The sequence below is a fragment of the Cyprinus carpio genome, chromosome A11 (assembly GCF_018340385.1).
Source record: "Cyprinus carpio isolate SPL01 chromosome A11, ASM1834038v1, whole genome shotgun sequence".
Classification (NCBI taxonomy): domain Eukaryota; kingdom Metazoa; phylum Chordata; class Actinopteri; order Cypriniformes; family Cyprinidae; genus Cyprinus; species Cyprinus carpio.
The window spans coordinates 21,660,452-21,681,561 of record NC_056582.1 but is presented as its reverse complement, the minus strand read 5'-3'; the positions used below and the strand labels follow the sequence as shown (position 1 = coordinate 21,681,561).

Here is a 21,110-nt window from a genome sequence, read left to right as displayed (position 1 = left end):
CTTTTTTTTTATTATTTTGTTGTTGTTTGTTTTGTTTGATTGATGTTTTTTTGTTTAGTAGACCAGCTGGTCACTGAAAGACTCTTTTTGGAAAGAAAATCAAGCTATTAGTGTCACTGAGATGAGTCTAAAACTGTCGGATTGAAAGGGCAGAATATTATGATTTTTAAAGATCTCAATATCTTATAGTTTCCTAGCCTTAATTACACAGTGGAAAAATTGTATTGATATTCTCCCCCGCTTCCGTATTCACTCTGATTGAATCCAAAATCTCTTCCAAGTGTAATTACATCCCAAACTCCAGGGACCCTCCAAAGATGTGAAGGTGTCATAAGCAGATGTTAACCAAATCATCCGGAGAGGTGACCTTATATTCTCTGTCAAACTTTCTGTGGTGGCTGGTTTTTCCTTCTGTAATTTATTCTAATTCTTATTCCAAAGGAGAATTTCATCTCTGTAATGCTATTGCTGATAAAACTGAGTTTTTGTCTGACTTTACTAATGTGCTGCCAACTTACTGACTCCCAAAGATGCCTCATGTACTTCAACTAATTTACAGCCTTCTCGTCTCATTTGACCGACCCCGTCCATCAGCCACCGCCTCGCTGCCTTTTGCATTTGCTACGTGCCTCAGTTCCGCAGGGATGGCAGTGACTCAAAATAGAGCCACCTATCCTCCACCGCGATGCTATCTCCTCCAGACGCGTCTGAAGAAGCTGAAGGGATTCTCAGCGTGACTCATTCGGCACTCTGTACTCACTGCGCTCCGTGGAGACGTGACTTTCTTTGACGGGGAATCTATTAATAAGGTGTTTTTGGTTTGGTCGGTGGGCTGGTGGCATATGGAGGCTGATGTACACTGTGTTCCTGGAGTGGGCCGCTTTCTGTTGAGACGCCGCAGACCCACGAGGGGTTTACAGAAGCTGCACATGCTAAAGTCATTGAAGAATAAGTAATGATGGAGAGCCGTGCAGCAGCCAGACACACTGAATTTGTCAAGGGTTTGCTGGATATATTTAAAACAATGGTGTCAGCTTACTGTAGAGCTGGAAGTCAAGCATTTCTATTACTTTTGTTGATAAAATAACTTAAATTAACAATTAACCATCTTGCACTTTAATCTGCCCCTAATTCGTGAGAAATACATCAAATGATAATAATAACAATAATAATAAAAATGAATGAATGAAATGAAATGAAAATTTAGAGATGGTGGAGCTGCTAGGCAGTTTTGAGTCTGGAATGTCTCTGTGTAGTCGCTAGAGTGTTCTGAGTCTTGTTTAGCCTGTTGCTATGTGGTTGCTCAGGTGCTTTGAGTCTGGAATGTTGCTATGCTGTTGCTGTCTGTTTTGAGTGCTGTTTAGAATGTTGCTATGGATTTTCTAAGGTGTTTTGAGTCTTGTTTAGAATGTTGCTACATTGTTTTGAGCCTGGAATGTTACTGCGCATTTGCTAGGATCTACTGGGTCTTGTTTACATGTTGCTATGCAGCCGCTAGGGTGTTCTGAGTCTTGTTTAGCATGTTACCATGTGGTTGCTAGGGTGCTCTGAGTCTGGAATGTTGCTGGGCTGTTTTGAGTGTTGTTTAGAATGTTGCTATGCAGTTAATATTGTGTCCTAAACCTTGTTTAGAACAGTGTTTTGAGTCTTATTAAGATTATTCTGAGTCTTGTGTAACATGTTGCCATACTAGGGTGTAGTTTAGAATGTTGCGATGCAGTTACTAGGGTGTTTTGAGTGTGCTATGTGGTTGCTATTTTTCTGAGTGTAGTTTAGAATGGAGGTTTGCAGCACTCTAGATTGTTGCTATGCAGTTGGTAGGGTGTTCTGAATCTCGTATAGAATGTTGCTACACGGTTGCTAGGATGTGCTGAGTGGTTGCTAAGCGCTTAGGTTCTTGTAATAGACAAAGTCAAGTTTAATGGCTAGTTTTAAATGCAGTGATGGTCTGTAACTGGCACTAGCTGGTTAAGCTGCTTGTTGTAAACCAGTGTGATCTGCCAGAACTAGCTTGATTTGGTACACAAAACTTCTTAGAACGGAAAACAGCAGTTTTTTAAAGCTGGTTACATCTCACCACTTCTGTAACAGCACTCAAGACATTTGATGTGTGGATTCCATGTTCATATAATCATCTGTAACAGCATTCATTAACTTAGATGTCATATAAACCAGCAGATTATGTTTAGAGTAACAGTCAGTCAGCTCTTTTGCTCTGTGGATGAAGCTTTCAATTGGTGATATGGATGTGGGCTCAACACCATCGTCAGAATTAAAACACAATTAACATAATTGTCCATTCATTTTCACCAGACTGATTTCACTAAAGTCAGGCCAGCAGTATAGAAACATGCGGTAAATGTTTCCAAAAGCTCCCATTATAATCTATTGCATTATCGCTTTTATTTTATTTTCTGGTACTGTAAGTGGTGTGTTTATATTTATAATTTTATAATAATATAATAATTAATATATATAGTATACAGTATATGTTTCATTAAGTGGTGTGTGATATTTCTTGTCTACGATAATACCTTAATTGTTTTTTAACAATGTGCAAGCTGATATTATCAAGTGTTTAAGAGTAAATGGAGAAAAAAGTGATATTAACTATAATACATCTATATATATATATATATATATATATATATATATATATGTATTAAAAAAAAAAAAAAAACATACAGGGATTTTTTTTACTTACATAAATCATACAGTGACAAAAGCACGTCTTGAGAGTCCAAAAGCATTTACTGCATGATGAAGCCTATTAGAACATATTAATGCCCCTATATTTCAAGTTATGAAAACAAAAAATATCCTTGTATGGGTTTTTGTTTTAAAAAATATAAGATATGATATAGTTAAATAATCATGCAAGTAAGAGTGCTGTTTTCCTGAATATCAGTGCATGAGTGAGATCACAAATGTTGTATTGAATTTAGTTCAACTAATAGGTATAAGTGAGTTGCACTTGATGAAATGAAATTAGTTCCAGACAAGTTTAGATCAGAACATTGCTGCATCTCAGAGAAACACTGCTGTGTTTCGTTCCTGAATAAATCAGTTTTGAATGAATCATTTAAGTCAGTGATTCAATGATCCATTCATAAAGACAGTTGCTTGCTTCATTTCTTAATGAATCAGCCATTTTGAATGAATTATTTGAAGAAATGATTCAATGAATCACTCATTAAGACAGGGACTTTCCGCCACATACTAGCAGTTTTAATGTCATATTCAATTGTCCCTGACAGGCCTATAAACCAGCCAAAGTACCATAACAAAAACACACTCTGCAAAATATTGTGTAATTATGGTTATCAAAATATTGTTTTTTATTTTTGTCAATATCGCACACCCTAGTTTCATTATTCTCTTCTTCTCTACTTCTCTATACCTTTGTGTTAATATTAAGTTTTAGATGCCTTGTTGAATCCTTGGAGCAGGGAATACTTTTCTCATAAAGTTTCTTATTTTCTCAGATTATTAATTATGTATGTGTATGTGACCTGAAGGCCTCTGGTGAATGAAATAAGTAAATTCCATGTGCAATCTTCAGTTTTTAACCACAGTATTATTAACGAAAGTAGTATGCGGTCTTCATGGGTGACGTTTTGTCAAATTTGACCCTCGAGTTAAAATTCTAATGACACACATATAATATCAGAATCACACTCTGTTGTCTTTATAATTGCATTGTTAGCCCCTTCTCTCCTTCCAGTTGTTCAGTTATTCAATACATAATTTTCCCTCTATCATGTCGATCTCTGCTTACATTCTCTCTCAATAGGTGGTGGTGGTCTTAATTTAGCTCTGCACTGATAGCAAAGCAGAACACAGCAGTCTGATCTGTATTGACCTCTGAATGAGTCTGTGGATGAACCAGTGAGGCACAGCTGTGCCCGCAAACCCTCCACCAAAAAGCCCCTGCTGTCCTTGACTATCCCTCTCCATCTCCCGCCAGACTCCAAGATCAAAGATCACATTAACATTGGTGAGATGTGCAAAGGCACTGAATGTTTAACCTCTCTGTCTGTGTGCACTTGTTGTTTGCCACAAAACAAGGCACAAAAGGCAGATAGAAGTAGACTTTTAGATTTCCTGAAGAAAATATGAGTGCAAAAGTCACCACCATTTAGGCGTATGCGATATTTATTGTCTACGATAGTATCATAATCAATAACATCCAAAAGCATTCACTGTGTGATGAAAGCAAAAATATCTCTGTATGTTTTTTTATTTTTTATATTGTAGGGATGTAACAATTAACTGCAAGCAGGTTGAAAATCGATTCAAATATGTGATGATTCAAATCGGTTGAGATGCTAAAAAAATCACGATTCATTTAGGGGTAGGAGTTTATATGAATGTATGTCTGAGGGGAACTTACTGTATTAAGAAAAGTTTAGATGGTATTTTTTTCTTTTCATCTTGCCTCTGTATAATGCATATTAAAGTTCATAAGTGCAGCGCTACTTCGTTTACAGCCAAAACCAAGGAAATGCTTTAAGCGCCACCTGCTGCCAGAGAGTGAATCTGCATCTCATTCAGCTCGTCTGCTGTTTGTTTCATGCAGATATTTTTTATGAATAGTTTCACAAAACTGAAGTCAAACCATTCTGTTTTTGCTTCAAATTTCGAAATTATACAATCTAATTTAGATTAAAAACTGCTCATGTTGCATGAATACAGCATATTTGTTTGGATCATGATTTAAATGCAGCAATTGTCTGCCTTTAATTTTAAATGGAAAGAGCAGAGACAAGGCCTTATTTTGTTTATATGAAGAGATTTATTTTTATTTGTGTTATTTGATTTGGGGCTAGTTTTAAAATTTCTATTTAGTTTTGTTATTTACATTTACATTATATTTAAATTGTGTCATTTAACAGACACTTTTATCCAAGTGACTTAAAGGGTTAGTTCACCGAAAAATGAAAATTATGTGATTAATGACTCACCCTCATGTCATTTAAGATATTTTAGATTTAGTCAGAGAGCTTTCTGTCCCTCCATTGAAAATGTATGTACGGTATACTGTCCATGTCCAGAAAGGTTATAAAAACATCATCAAAGTAGTCCATGTGACATCAGAGGGTCCGTTAGAATTTGCTGAAGCATTGAAAATACATTTTGGTCCAAAAATAAAAAAAAATTACGACCCTCTGATGTCACTGATGACATTTTCTCGAATAAGCTATTAGAGCGCGAGTATGATACATACTCGCTTCATACAACAGTTACATTATAAACTCAACATTGTCTGATTTTTCAGTTTCGCCAACAAAAATAGTTCCAAATAAAGTTGGAGCAGAACTTTTGTGCATCTCAGAGCAACACTGCAGTGTTTCATTTCGAATGAATCTTTTTTTGAAGGAAATATTTGAGTCAATGATTCAATAATCCAATCATATAGAGAGCCACTTGCTACTTTTTTAAATGAATAAGCCATTTTGAAAGAATCGTTTGAACGAATGATTCAATGAATCACACATTAATCACTCAACAATGGACTAGGCTGCCACCTACTGGCCGTTTTAGTTACATAATTATTTAATCAATGACAGGCCTAAACCAATCAAGGTACCAGTGTAAAAACACACTAAGCAAAATATCAATTATCATTATCAAAAATTGTCAATATCGCACACCCCTACCGCCATGATGCGGGAGTGTTGCTCTGTGGTTGTTAGAAGCATTTTTAGTCTTTTTAAAGGGACAGTTCACCAAAAAAAATAAAAAATAGTCATCATTTACTCACCCTCAAATTATTTCAAAGATGCTTGAATTTCTTTCAGCTGTTGAACACAAAGAAAGATATTTTGAAGAATGCTGGTAAACAAACAGTTGATGGTAGCCATTGACTTTTAATGTGTGGGCAAAATACAGTACTATGGAAGTCAATGGCTATAGTTTGGTTACCAACATTCTTCAAAATGTCTTCTTTTGTGTTCAGCAGAAGAAAGAAACTCATACAGGTCAATTTTGGGTGAACTAACCTTTTAACATGTTGCTATGTGGTTACTAGAATGGTTGATATGTGAATATATATGTGTGTGTGTGTGTGTGTGTGTGTATGTGTGTGTGTAATACTATGGTGTGTATATATATATATATTTTTTTTTTCTTTCTTTCTTAAATGAACTATGCCTTTAAGCCTCTGTGATATTCTGGTCTATGAATTTTTTTTTTACCATCCTTCCGTCAAAGTTTAATATTGAGGTTTGAGCAATAGTAATAAATTTCCCTTTATAAAATAGTGCACAAAAAGGACACTTTGATTAAATCCACCTCTCCGCTTTCACTCTTTCTTTCCAAAGCGGCTTGATTGCTCTTTGCCAGGAATGCATTCCAAATCAGGATGCGCCCCATTTGTCTTCTTTACAGAATACAGATCTGGCTTTGCACGGACCAGAGAGCACACACTGGCACATTGTGCGCCCGGCCAAAAGGCAAATATCCATGCAGGTCTCATTCACATCCCCACATAAAGAGCAAAAAGTGCAACCAGAACCCCTAAATGGCAAAACACACCAAAAAACAAACCCTAATTTAGTTTTCCACAGACACTGTAGACTGGACACTCTGCGGGGTATGGCGGTTTTGATTGGGAACACAACTTCCCACATGAAAAGATGTGAGAAAATAATGAGAAGATTCTGATCTCTCTAACAGAGTTTGGCCACTCCGTTCTGGCTCGCCATCATCAAATGGCATCTGCTCTTGTTCTTGTGCCAAATCAACTTGGCCCTCGGCTGTGAGCGGAAAAACCCATCATTTGGCAGTGGGACACCCTTGATGGTGCAACAGTGATGTCTCAAGCTGCTTTCTCTACGGTTGCGTGTCAGAATAATTTGCCTTTTTCTGTGTTCGTCCAAACTAGAGAGAAAACATAAAAGCGTTTTTGACTCATCTGCCTATTAGATTCCCACTCATGGCCACGAGTGACAGTTGGATGGCGTTTGATTCCAGGTTTGACCCCTTTTTGTTTCCCCAAAGAATCGTCCAGCCGCAAGGTCGTCGTCATGTGGCTATTGTTCAAAGAATGGAGCTCAAATCTAGTTACAAGTCTGGTTTTTGAATGTGTTAGGAAACTTTTTAAGCATTCACACACCCTGCAGAGATTGTTTGCAACATTAAAAACAATGTTTTTTCTCCATTCTGGCTTTGCTGCCGCAATTACAATACTGGCATTACTGCACAGATGTCCGTCCACCTAGTCCATTTATTGAACAATAGGAAAACTACATGACATTTGCCTCTGGCGAACACGGCTAAGCCCTCAAGCGGAGTGGCGTCAGTGCATTGTGGAGGCTGGGTACTGACGTACAGAGAGGGAAACCATTTCACCTACACTTTAATTGATACTTAGGCACCCATGGATTGGCTTCATTCAATACCGCGGCTGCTCAAACGCTAGTTTTTGTCCAGGGAGAGAGCATGCAGAGAGGCTACGAGGAGGTCTCAATGGTGCTGAATAGTATTGTGATTTGATTTCAAGGTGATAAAGGATATGTGTCTCATGCACAATGAAATGACAGCTTGTTGCTTGTAATTGTACAGAGGAAATGTCACTGGTAATCAACAGTAGCGCTAAAGTTTTCAGCCTTTTGTGAAATACCAGGGGCTTGATTTGGAAAATGATGTATATGTTAGGATATGCATATTAGGATATTTCCTCCTCCGATTTCTTCCTCTGTTTCATTGTTATTATAGACTTTGGCTTGTTTACTGGGTTTGAAAGGCACTTTCCCCACAAAAATATAGAAAAAATTTGCTTTTTCTATGGCAAAATGTTTATTATTTTAATGTACTCTAATTTGATGTCTTTATCTGCTACCTGTTTGTCTCAATTTTTTAAACATACAAAAATGTATTTTGTGTTCATTCTGGTGGTTGTGTCTTACGTCATCTGCAAATAAATGAATAAAAATAATAATAATAGAGGAACTTTTTACATTTTGATGCACAACATATCATATATATATATATATATTGATTATTGGGTGATAATAGTTTTTCAGTTTATTTCCATTCTTAGTTTAATGTAATTGTACAGTATATTGGCTGATACAGATTATTTAAATTGGCATGCTTATTACTGCTAATTATTGCATTTTTAGATTTACTGTTACTAGCGCACATTTTAATTAAATCTTAAATGAAGCAAACAATTTAGGAACAATAATTGTTTAATAATGAATAAAATAAACAATATTATAAAAATATTATAATGTTATGATTTCTAAATTCACTTGTTAATAAAAAATAATTTTATTTATTTATTTATTTTGCACAAAATAGTATTGAATTTTAATATCAGGGTTTCATTGGTTAACAGTTATAATATAATGATATTTATTTATTTATTTATTTATTTTAAACAAAATATAAAATGTATTGAATTTTAATAGCAGGGATTTATTGGTTAACATCACAATATTTAATAGCTTATCATTATCAGCCATCATTCTGATATCAGTTTTACCTAATTAAAAAAAAAAAAAAAAAAATTAAAAAAAAAAAAAAAAAAAAAACCTTCACTGATGAATTGTGCACTTTGTGACCAGAATAATTTTATGAAGAAGGTAAGTAGGATTATTTTTGATGTCATGTGGGATCAATTTCAAACAGAATGAAAAAGAATGTGATTCATGCGTTTGAAATATTTTGTGTTAAGATTTGCTCTGAACATATTGCAGCTTTTCTAGAAAACAACTCATCCAGAAACAGTCATCATATTTTGTACGAACACTTGACTCTTTCAATATGTGTCTGTAAAAAGATGACCTAGATCCTGTCAGACGCTCAGGGGATCGACTGAGTCATTCATCTGGAAGTGCACTCCTGTAATGTCGTCTCAGGAGGAATAAAGGTGCTAGTCTAGTAAGAGGAAAAATCCAGGAATCCAGCGTTCATCGTGTCCAGAGTTGCTTGCATTGGCTTTCATATTCCCGTACTGTTGCAACGATTTGTTGAGACATTGGTGTTAAAAGTCCTAAAACCATTTGGGCCTGAAATTGCGGGGTTGTTTTTAAGCTGAGTTTGTAGCAGACGTGTAATTTAGCCTTGCAGTTTTTTGAATTAATCAGTAAAGGGAGGAATGACTAACTAGGGATAGAGTCTTGGGGAAAACACAGATCGCTCTCTTTCTCCTTATTGCTCTGTTTCAGTGCTAGTTTTGGGGAAGTCGTGAGGACACAGTGGAAGTGGAATAAACAGGACCGGTCGGGGGTCTAGACAGATTAATGAGGAGAAGAGTCCCCTTCACCTGGCCCTTCGACACACAATAAAGGGGTGTTTTACTTTTGTTCTGGCATTGTAATGAATCATGATCTCTCACAGAGCTGTGGATAGTTTTTCTGTATTAAAAAACAATAATGTCTCAGTCTCAGAGGCCTAGTGGGTAGAAATATGAGTGTGGAAATGGCCTGAGGAGAATTTGATTGTCCACTGGTGACTCCTTCATAGCTCAGGGTACATCATTTTCTCAGATAAGTATCCTTCTCACAGTTCTTTCTCCTAAAATTAACATAGACACGAATGATTTAATAGTTGACGCATATTAGGAGTACAGAACTATAAAATGGATGTGGGGGGAAGATCAGATTGTTTGTATATTGAGACTTCAGATTGCAGACCTATCAAATCTGAGATAGTAAAGATATTATTGAGAAATCTTTATGAAGGGGAGTTTCATGGGATCATTGTTGACAGAATATAAAGCAATACACTTTTATTTATTTATATTTGAAAAATGTTAGTTTTTATATTAAGTGTTGTTTATTTTATTTTATTTTTTGGAAGAATTAGAGAAGTATTTGCTTTCATACTGAACCTCCAATTTCTATTTGATTTGATTTGATTTTACTATATTTTATTTTATTGTTTTTGGAAGGAATCAAGCTTTGATATTGAACCTATTTATTTTAAATATTATTTTATTTTACTTTGTTTTAATTTATTATTTAATTTTGAAGGATTTAAGAAGCATCTGATTTCATATTGAACCTCCTATTTTATTTTTTTTTAATTTTATTATTATATGTTTTTTTTTTTCATTATTTTTTTGGAAAGAATCAAGCTTTGATATTGAATCTCCTATTTATTTTTATTTTTTTATTTGAAAAAAAAAATTAAGAAGTATTTGGTTTTATGTTAAACCTCCTATTTTATTTTATTTTATTTTATTTTATTTTATTTTATTTTATTTTATTTTATTTTATTTTATTTTATTTTATTTTATTTTATCTCAGGAATAAATCTTTGATATTGAACATCCTTTTTTATTTTATTTACTTTTTAATAATTTTAAAAGTATTTGCTTTCATATTGAAAGTCCTATTTTATTTTATTTTTGAAGAATTTGAGAATCATTTGCTTTCATATCAAACCTCCCATTTTATTTTATTTTATTTTAATTTATTTTATGAACAATTAAATAATAAATATTTTCTTTCATATCGATCCTGCTGTTGTTGTCTAGAAGAAGCAAGTGAGTTATTGAAAAGATTTGGTATTTGTGATTTCTTTCCCATGGTTGACGTGCATCATATGAGGTGCAGTTACAACAGATGCATGTGTTGCCAGGTTCTGTCTAATCTAATGTATTAAATTAGCCTACTGTACCTGTCCAACAGAAGAATCATGTCCATTATGTAAAGATGATTTGCCACTGTAATAATGCTACATTTAATGGCTGCATTAGGAAGTAACCCAGATTTTCAGTTCTGACTCAAACCCAAAGCACATAAAGACTCAGGGCTCAGTCCTGTGGTCAGATTAGTTTATGCCTCAGTGACAGGAGTTCAGATGTATGCTTCAGTGCTTTTTGCAACTTTCAATATGCCAGCATAACGTTGCCCTTGTTTTTCAGAATGGCATCGCTACAAACATTTACACTGGATTCCTCCTGGAAAACATCCTTCTATCCACCAAAGCCTGTTCTTTTAGGAAGCCAAAAAGAAAAGAAAAAAAAAATCAGACTTGTTTTTTTTTAACTATTGTGTTGTCAGTTGTCAGGGTTCAAGAATGTGAAGAACGTAAAAATTGAAATCTAAATTTGCTGTGGACAGGACAGTTTTATTTGCATTGATTTGTTGTTTTATGACACTGATTTAGTGAGGAGATGTTAGTAAATTTCATCTTTAGAGTGTGCAGGAGTGTTAACTGTGCTCGAGATTATGATTCTCAAACAAAAGTGACTCTTATGAACAGGTTCTTTGTTGGTTTGAACCGGTCTAACAAATGATTCACTTACTGAACTGAAAGTCTGTTTTGGTCATATCTGATTTGATATGTTTGTTTTGCAAGTTTAGTTACCAACTGATCATTCAAAAGTCAATATGTAGTTGACAACAGAGCAACATACACAATAGATCTTTGTTGTAATGATTGGTATTGCAATTAAAAATATTGAATAAGTTATAAAAATAGCACTGGTTATTGTTTAGTAGGTTATTTGAAAGAAAAAAAAATATGTGAAATGTATGCTGTTTTAGTTTTTCATATTGAACTTAAATTTACAGGGGTGCGGAGGGAGATGCTGAAATGGTGTTAATATACCAAATAACTAAAATTACCAAGTTTCATGCAGAACCTCCTATTTTGTTTTGTTTTGTTTTGTTTTGTTTTGTTTTGTTTTGTTTTGTTTTGTTTTGTTTTGTTTTGTTTTGTTTTGTTTTGTTTTGTTTTGGAAGGAATTAAGCTTTGATATTGAACCTCTATTTTATTTTTTATTTTATTTTGAAGAATTTAAGTATTTGATTTAAAATTGAACCTCTATTTTATTTTATTTTTTAACAACATTTTTGTTTGTTTTTCAGATTGAACTGTAAAAAAAAAAAATACATTTGACTAAATGAAATATTGTTAATATACCACATAACTAAAATCAGTATTTTACCTTTATAATACACTGACAACCAGCAACAAAAAATAATGCAATGAAGATTAATTTAACAACATAAGATGTAACATAAAACCCTAATGAAAAATTACATGTAATGTCTCATTAGATCTATTACAGTTTTACACCATATAGAGTAAGGGAACATTTACCGGGTAATTAAACAGGTTTTTACCATAGATTTTACCATACCATAGAAATTACAATTATTTCTTTCAGTGTATCCTTAGGCCCAGTTATAAAGTTGAATTTACTATAAGGTAGAACTTTGCTTCTGAACAACCACATATTATATTGAGAGATTATGTTATTTGGCGACTTAAATTCATTTGGTTCCTAAACGTTTCATTTTGGGCGCCAGTGGCTCCCTAGCCATTTTATTATCTGGAGCCAATGGTTGATTGAATGCACTGTAACTGACCTCGTACGGCGGGCCGTCCGGCCCCGACGGTTGTGAAATTGAGACGTCCCCCTTAAGATGGATGGCGATACCTCACACCTGTATCACCCCGATACAATATTCCTGCCTGTCAAGCTGAAAATCGTGCGACTAAACTAAGACAAATGGCTTCCATGGACACGAAGACAGCTTAATATTTGGCAAAGCTGAAAATGGCATGACATGACAGGAAGGGCCGTTTGTCATTGCCTTTGGCTTCATGGCATGTGTGGACATAGATAAAGATGCATATTACTTTGACTTCCACATTAGACTGTCTTTTTCGGTGAGCTGTGAAAGATGCATTAATAATGTTGTTAGTGCTGGTGTCATATAATTTCCTTCATTTGCTCGTACACTTTTCATTACATGAGTAAACACTTGACGTGGCTCCAAAACGCACATAAATCTGGAGGAGGGAGTGATTATATATTTTTAGAAAGCCTACCAGCAGTAAATGCCCGCCGTTCCTTGTCCCATTTAGATGAAGCAATAAAGACGACCTTTTGTTTTCACTGTACGCATCGCTATGACCAGAGCCAGAGAAGTCTTGTTGCACTACAAGAAGCTCTTTCTTTAGTTATGTAGATGCACAAACCAAAGAAATGTTCAGGAGTCAAGCTAAAACAATGACTCTAGTGTTCCTCTTATTTAAAAAAGACAACAAAACACAACCGCCAACTATCAGCTAAACATGTTTAATAGTTGTGCTAGTGTTCGTTCAGCTGGCTCACAATTACATAAAAAAAGAAACCAAGCCTGGTGAGAAAGAGCAAACTGTTTTTTATCAAGACTACATGACCATTTTGTTGCTCTTTAGACACATCCTGCTGTGATGATTGCTAGCAGTCCCTAGATGTTGTCAAAATCTTTAGCGATCCATAAAAACAGCATTTTGCTTTTGTTCTATGTAAAGTCAGTATGTTGCCCTTTTAATGAGTAAAACTGGATAAACTTGAAATGCTGGGCAACATTCCTGTGAAGACCTTCCTTTATTTACTGCAAACAGCAGGCTAGCTACTGTAAATATTACTGGGAACGAGCTAAGATGAGGCTAACATGAGCGTTAGTGCTTTTGCTAAGCTCTCTCTCTCTTACTACTTTTATGTAACCTGTCTATCTCTGATTGCTTTATGATCGTTTGTTGCTTTTTCAAAGCTCAGGAGACTTAATACGCTTTTGGGCAATGCTTATGCATCTGTGTTTCTCCTCAAATTACTCAGTCATGCATTAATGGTAATAATTTGTCTTTTTTAAAGGCTAAAGCTATAAACAAAATATATGCGGAAATTAACTTAGTTTGAATATTTATGTTTATATTGAGATCACTGACTTGATTTCAGACTTCTGAAACCAGGAGATGTATGATAACTGTTTATATATATATATATATATATATATCTATATATATATATATATATATATATATAATAAAAAAAAAAAAAATATATATATATATATTATATATATATATATATATATTATATATATATATATATATATGTATTTGGATTATTTTTATGTAATTGTATAAATAATTGTATAAACTGTGTATAAATAATAAAATAAATTATAAATATAATATAATATAATATAATATAATATAATATATAGTAATATAATATAATATATAATATAATATAATATAATATAATATAATATTTATGGATTAAATTCATGTATTCTTGGAAGATTTTATTGCGAGAGAGTTTATAGAGTTTAAATTGAGATTGACTTAATTTCAGACTTCTGGAGACGTGTGATTACTAATAATCTTTGTAACTTTATATTAAATATATTTTTTTTATTTTGGAGAATTTAAGCGATGTTTGAGTTTATATTGAGATAAATGACTTTTGATTGTACACTTTGGAAACTATATGAAGCTTGATTATTATATATTAATTTTGTGGATTTTGATCAAAATTTGATGTTTGAGTTTGTATTGTGTTTGACTTTTGACCGCAGACTTCTGAAACTGTTGGAGATGTGTACAGTATATGCTGTATATTATACATGTTATATTAAAATATATTTAAAATATATTGAGACCTCTTTTGACTGCAGATTTTGGTATCTTGTCAAATCTGAGCAAAAAGTGTGAGATATTACAGAGATCTAAAACTCTATAGAAGATGTGTGCATTTGTGGAGCTTTTGGGATGAGAAATATTTGTGAAGAAAGAGACTAATGGAAGTGTCTCTATTTGAGCTCAATGTTGCTCTAATTTGTGATGTTTCTATTCTACATGACCGTAACTAAAAAATCAGTCTGTCACTGCTGAACAGAGTCTGTATAAGCAACAGCAAAGATAATAAAGTTATACAGCTAAATGACTAGCCACGTGTGAAATATGGTTTTCTGTGCAGGTGCTGTGTTAAAAGGAACCGGTTCCATGCTGGTTTGCTAGAGGCTGCACACAAGTTATGACCCATAAATGGCCCCAACGAGTGATAATTTATAGAAATAAAAGTGTGTTGACAGGGTAACTACCTCAGAGCTGCTGGGTGACTAACTCTGTTTGCACTGTGGGTGGCACATCCTCACCCTGATATTCACCGAGATAAGACTGAGCTGAGAAAAGTTGTTTTTCTTTAAAATGCCAAAATGAAGGGGTTAAATGACCACAAATAGGCACATGCAACACATGCGGGACTTTACAGTGACTAACATGTATTACAGGTCGTATGCGTCAACCCACTGTGATATGAGTCATTGCATATTTCAGGGGTCACTTTAAATAATTCAGATGTAAAGAAATTGGGTCATTATTGAAACCAATATGAAATGAAAATGTAAACCTTGCCAGAACTACAGGTGCTAATCATACACTGCCAGAAATAAGGTTCAATAGCTGTCAATGGGGCAGTACCTTTTCCAAAGGTTTTAATATGTACCATTTAGGTACATAGGCACTAATATACATGCATTAGGGGTAAATAAGGTACCTTTTGAAAAGGTACCACCTCATTGACAGCTTTTGTACCGGTGTGTTTTTTTCTGAGAGTATAGATGTGGGATATGTGCATAGGTTCATGTTCCACACAAGCTGAAGCCAAAGTTCCGTCAACTGTCCCTGGACTCTGAAATATTTTTCAAGCCCCAAAGGCTCGGGTCCAAGTCAAGTCTGTGACATGTCCAAGTCCACTAGAAGTTATACTCGAGACTGGACTCAGTGTGTTTTTTATTTTTTATTTTTTTGGAATGTGGTTGCCAGGCTGTTCTGAGTGTTTTTTAATCATGTTTCTATGTGGTTGCTAGGCTTTTTTGAGTGTTTTTATCATGTTGCTATGCAGTTACTAGGTTGTTCTGAGTGTTTTTATCGTGTTGCTATGCAGTTACTAGGCTGTTCTGAGTGTTTTATGTTGCTACGCAATTGCTACACTGTTCTGAGTGTTTTTTAAATTTGTTGCTATGTGGTTGCTAAGCTGTTCTGAGTGTTTTTATTGTGTTGTTATGCTGCTCTAATTTTTTTTTGTGTGTGTGTTGCTATGTGGTTGCTATGCTGTTCAGAGTATTTTTATGTGGTTGCCAGGTTGTTAGTGGTTTGTGTGTTACTATGCAGTTGCTAGGCTGTTCTGAGTGTTTTTAGTCTGTTGCTGTGCAGTTGTTAGCACATTTTAAATGGTTTAAGTGTGTGGGTTTTATTGCGTTTCTAGGCTTTGTGTGATTGTGTTTCTACTTTATAGGGTGTCCAGATTAGTGTGCAGTATGTTGCTGTGTGGTTGCTAGGGCATTCAGGGTGGTTTGAGTGTGTTGCTGTGCTGTCGTTAGTGTGTTATGAATGGTTTTTAATGTATTGTTGAATGGTTTCTAGGTTATTCTTACTAATGAATTGCTCTGTAATAGGATGTTAAGAGTGAATTTAATTGTGGTGATGTGCAGATCATTTTTTGTGACTTTTTTGTTACTGTGAAGGTATTAAAGTGTTCTAGGTGGTTTTAGTGTGTTGCTTAACAGTTGCTGGGGTGTTCTAAGTTCTGGGGTGTTCTATACTGCACATCAGATCATTTCTTTTCTTTGAAAACTTGCATTTGTTCTGCAACAAAAGCAGCTCTGACATTCTACAGACAGACATGGTAAGCTCATGGTAATTATATATGCATATATAGCCAGAGCTAAAATACACAGTACAATGGATAACCTTTCCCGTAGTAATAAAAAAAAATAAATAAAAAAAAAACTGAACGGACAACCTGTGTCTCTCAGTGCCATATGCTGTGTAATAAAGAACTGTAGCAGTCGTGGTTAAATTATGAGGGTCTAATTACTTGTCTAGTTAGCAGGCCATTAATTTCCTGTAATCACTAACAGATTTATAGTGATGTCATCAGAGCTCTGAAACCACACTCGATCAATAAGCACTCAGTCGTTTAAGTTATTTCTAGTAAATCAATGGGTGCCCTAAAGAGACCTTAAACAGCATAATTAGCCTGTGCAAATCAATAGTGTATCTCTCTCTTTCTCTCACTCTTTCTCTCAGTGACTTTTCAGGGTGCGAGTTATAAAAGGCAGAAACCAAAGGCAAGGCCGGAAGTTTATTTATGTTTACAATACATTATTATATTAAATACTTACAGATAGTACACACAGGCTAGTTTTTGACTGTGTTTTAGTCTATAGCTGTTAGGGTCAGTTTTGTCCACTTTTTCAGCACCTTGTATTTAAAAGTATGGTATCAAAATGATCACCGATTGTAATCTAGCTGTGCTTGGTGCACCAAAAGACAATTTAGACTGTGTGAAATTCCTTTCTGAAAGTCATTATATAATTTGCACACTGACTGTAGTTCTACAATAGAGCATGTCTCTCTCTGTGAATGTAATTAGTTGAGTCTTAATTACTCATTAAGTTAATTGCACATGATTTTAAGTACTTAAGCTTACATATCAACATGCAATTTGCTGATTAGGGCAAACAAGGGCTGGGTGGTGTGAGGATATGTATCACGTGATAGAGATTTACAGACTGGTAGAGATTCTGCTTTATGTTATTTACATGTGAGAGTGACAGCGAATCGTGGAGTCCGTGTGAAATATACAGCAGGAAGTGTCTCAGTTTAGATATAAGTTTGGTCGTTGAGCAAAATTGCAACTTGCCTCATTAATATAGAAATGCCTCATTCAATCAAAATAAGAGCAATACATTTTGTAATATTTGTTTGATGTTGCCTTAGCGTTTATTAATTATGAATCATTGTTTTTATGAATAATCTTAAATTTTGCTTTGCATCCTTCAAGTTCCATATAATTAGTTAGTTGATTATTGTAATATATTATATATCAAATATATAAATATAAATTGATATATATATAATAATATATATATATATATATATATATATATATATATATATATATATATATATATATATATATATATTAACAAATGACATATTGTTGATTGTGATGAACTATTTTAAGCTCATTTTATTATTATTTTCTTTTTATTTTAAACTTGAGGGTACTCATTAACTTTTTTTTCTTTCTTTTTCATGTAAAAATGTCTACATTGTGATTACAGATATATACCATAGTGTAAATGTACTCATATACTGTGATTAAGATTGTGGTCATTTCTCCTATGCCTGATGCAAACTTGACATTTCTTGACATAAGTTGCATAAGTTCATTGACATCCACCAACATTCAGCATCTTGTTTTGGCCAATAAATCCGTCAGAGGTGTGAACGTTACTGAGAAACGCTGGCTAGCGGTGTGAACAGAGGTTATTAGTTCACAGGACCGTGAAGCCAGTGAGGTGAGAGAGCGCTAAAGGGCAGATGGTGTAGAGGTTGAACAGATAGCTGTTCATGGCAGCTCTGGTGTCCATGTTGGGTCGACCTCGTTCTCATCTTCCTGTCACCATCAAAGCACAGCAGCTCTTTTGACTAACAAGAATCACCCACAATACAGGGCGGTGTTTGTGCATATTCATTCTCCCCATGTGTTATTTCTATGTAGACAGGGACTTTTGTGTCATTTCCATTTCAAAGCCGGAGAAGAAAGGCAAAGAACAGTTCTTTATAATCACAGGGCTCTGAAATTGTATCCCAGCTTGATATATGATACGTTTTGCTTAGGACATTTTTATGCGTCACTGAACCTTCGCAGCCGTCACTATATATATTCGAGATGATATGAGCAATAAAACCTCTCATTTGGTGCTGTTCTCCTAGGCCCAATTGCGCAATTATCTTCAATCGCCTTCTCAAGGTACGGCTTCACAAGCAAGGAAGGAAATTAACTGAGTTAGAAGACCAACAAACTACAATTGCTCCTTCTGAATACACAATTTAGCTTTGAGAGGAAATGCTGGCTGTCTAGACTGAGGTGATAATATCTGTCATATTCTCATCCTATAAAGGAACTCATAAACTTACATAATACCACTGTCTTCACCACATCACAGGTTTGTCCTCATATTCTCTCTGTCTATTACATGAAGGTTATCTTCCACACTTGGAATAAAGTTTGTGGAACAAATTATGAGGAAACTGACTGGTCAACATGAGTAACTGATAAAAATAACAATTTCTATTATTGTTTCCGCTGGTTTTAAACTTAGAGTAAGGAACACACACACATAAAGGTTTCTTTAATGTCTCAGTTGTTCCTTCGAGACGGTATCTAGATGAAATAGAGACTTTTGCTATTGCTTTGCACTCATGTCACTTGAATTTCAAAAAAGGTCTAAAATTTGGCAACGTTATACAGAAACTGAATGATCTGAGCTTGTATTATTTATGTTCGTTTTATAACACGGTACTCTAATGCATTAAAAATAATCATACTTGTGAATTTTATTTCAAATGTAATTTTAGAAGAAGCACCTCAGACAGAGTTGCTACTTAATGCAATTACTGTAGATTTCATAAAAGTCTCATAACCAACATTAGTCAGTCCCAAAGTCATTTTAACATTTTCATAAAAGTAATTCTCCCTCAAGCAAACGTAAACATGATTTGCATCTTTCAACATGCCCTCACTGGATCATCTTTGTGATCACATGAGCTTTTCAAGACCTTCAAATCTAAAAATGTTGTGCAAGTTGCTTGTGAATTCATGTTGCTTGTGAATTCATGTTGCTTGTGAATTCATGTTTCTCTGTTGACAGAAGACCAAATCACGGTGTGCTAAAGTTTTAAAGTTTCACAAATAACTTTTTACTCTCTTCTTGTGTAGGAAACCATCACATAAGATCCAGAAACCAAAACACTTATCTGTAGACCTTCATCAATAACTTTTTACTCTCATAAACACCATATTGGCAACTCAAGAACTCTACAGAGCCCAATACGGCCCTTGATAGGCTTTTTTTAAGAGTACAGCCACATCCAGTGGGCTGTTTGACTCGTTTATTAATAGCTTCTTTCTGCACTAATTAACCACTGCCAGCCGCCTATTGTGGCTTCACACTGGTCTTGCTTCGCACTAATGTTATTGACCGACTCTATTTGTGCATTCGAGTGGAGTGCGTACTGCCAGATAGGCTGCAATAAGCAGGCGTGTTATGTAAACATTGTAATGTGTCACTTTAAAGCATCTCGCCACTCTCAGGACACCCTCCACAAATGTATAGTCCCGGCTGTACACGCAGCCGTGAATCATGTGCACATCAAAGCCCACACCGCTGAACACGCGTGACCCCGAAGCCACATATATTGCGTCAGCACACATCACTGTGTGGGTTTAGAAAGATGAGCGAAACCTGAATGGAAAGAGCATTTATGGCGTTATTCCAGTGCTAAATGTACTGTAGATGTACAGGGTTTCAGCTTCGGTCTATATCTAAATAACAACACGGTCAGAATCATCTCAAGCATGTCATAAAGTCAGAACAGTTCATGTCACAACACAGAGACGGTTGCATACTCACAGGAGTGGTTGGAGTCTGCAGGAGGCAAACAGTAGACCGTCTCTACTCTACTCTTCCTTCAGTGTGAAAGGGAGGAGAAAGAGGAGGAGGAGGGTGGCCTCCAGGTCTGGAGGCAGTCAGCACACCGCCAGACAGATAATCCAAAACTGGAGGTGTCTTACTTAGTCTGCAGCTCGCATTGCATGCGTGCATGCAGTAGAGAGAGGCACAGGCGTTTATCTTGTGTCCCTTTCTGCGCTCCCTCCTACTTCTGCTCATGAGAGACCCTTCTGACAGGAGGAGATGCGGGAAAACATAACAGAAAATAAATAAAAAAATAAAAACATACAGGAAGCAAATGTCTCTCTGAAGGATTTTATAATCATGCTGGGTCTCCACCCCCACTTGGCTGTCTCTCCTCCCCTATTGTTATAGCAACGGCCAATCAGAGTGCTTCATCGCACAAGCCCTCTCTGCCTGCCGAGAGACTGTGATTCTTTCACACCGGAGCTTGTACAATATGGCTGTGGACCAATAGTGTGTGTGTGTGTTGTGGATGCTGTTAATTAGCTGATCTGTCTAGTGGAAGGTTAAACTGTTTCTCGCTGTACTCAGCTGTCAAACCTTTTGTGTTTTTTTTTTTTTTTTTATGCTTTGTGGTTTACTATTTCACATGACCCTCCGTTATTAGCATGTGCTTTGAAGAAAGATATCAAACATGTTGGTGTAGACTAATTAGGGGACAGCTTCGCAAAAGTGCTGGTTTTCACTAGTCAGTTGTTGGTTTAGTTCGGTGAAGTCAAGAGACTTCATTAGAGGTTATTATATGCTGATAAGTGTTCTTAATGAGTGTTGTTGTCCTGTTTTACAGTTTAATTGACAAAAGACAAGATCATTTACTTG

General features: G+C 35.1%; 1 protein-coding gene across 1 annotated transcript in view; it reads right to left on the bottom strand.

Annotated features, from left to right (window-relative positions):
* LOC109093478 (cyclin-dependent kinase 18-like) overlaps positions 1–20,556 on the bottom strand; it is a 57,917-nt gene extending 37,361 nt beyond the window's left edge. The window contains exon 1 of the mRNA XM_042766777.1: positions 20,229–20,556. The gene's annotated coding sequence lies outside the window, so the exon portion shown is untranslated. The remainder of the gene's footprint in view (positions 1–20,228) is intronic.
* Positions 20,557–21,110: the final 554 nt, after the last annotated feature.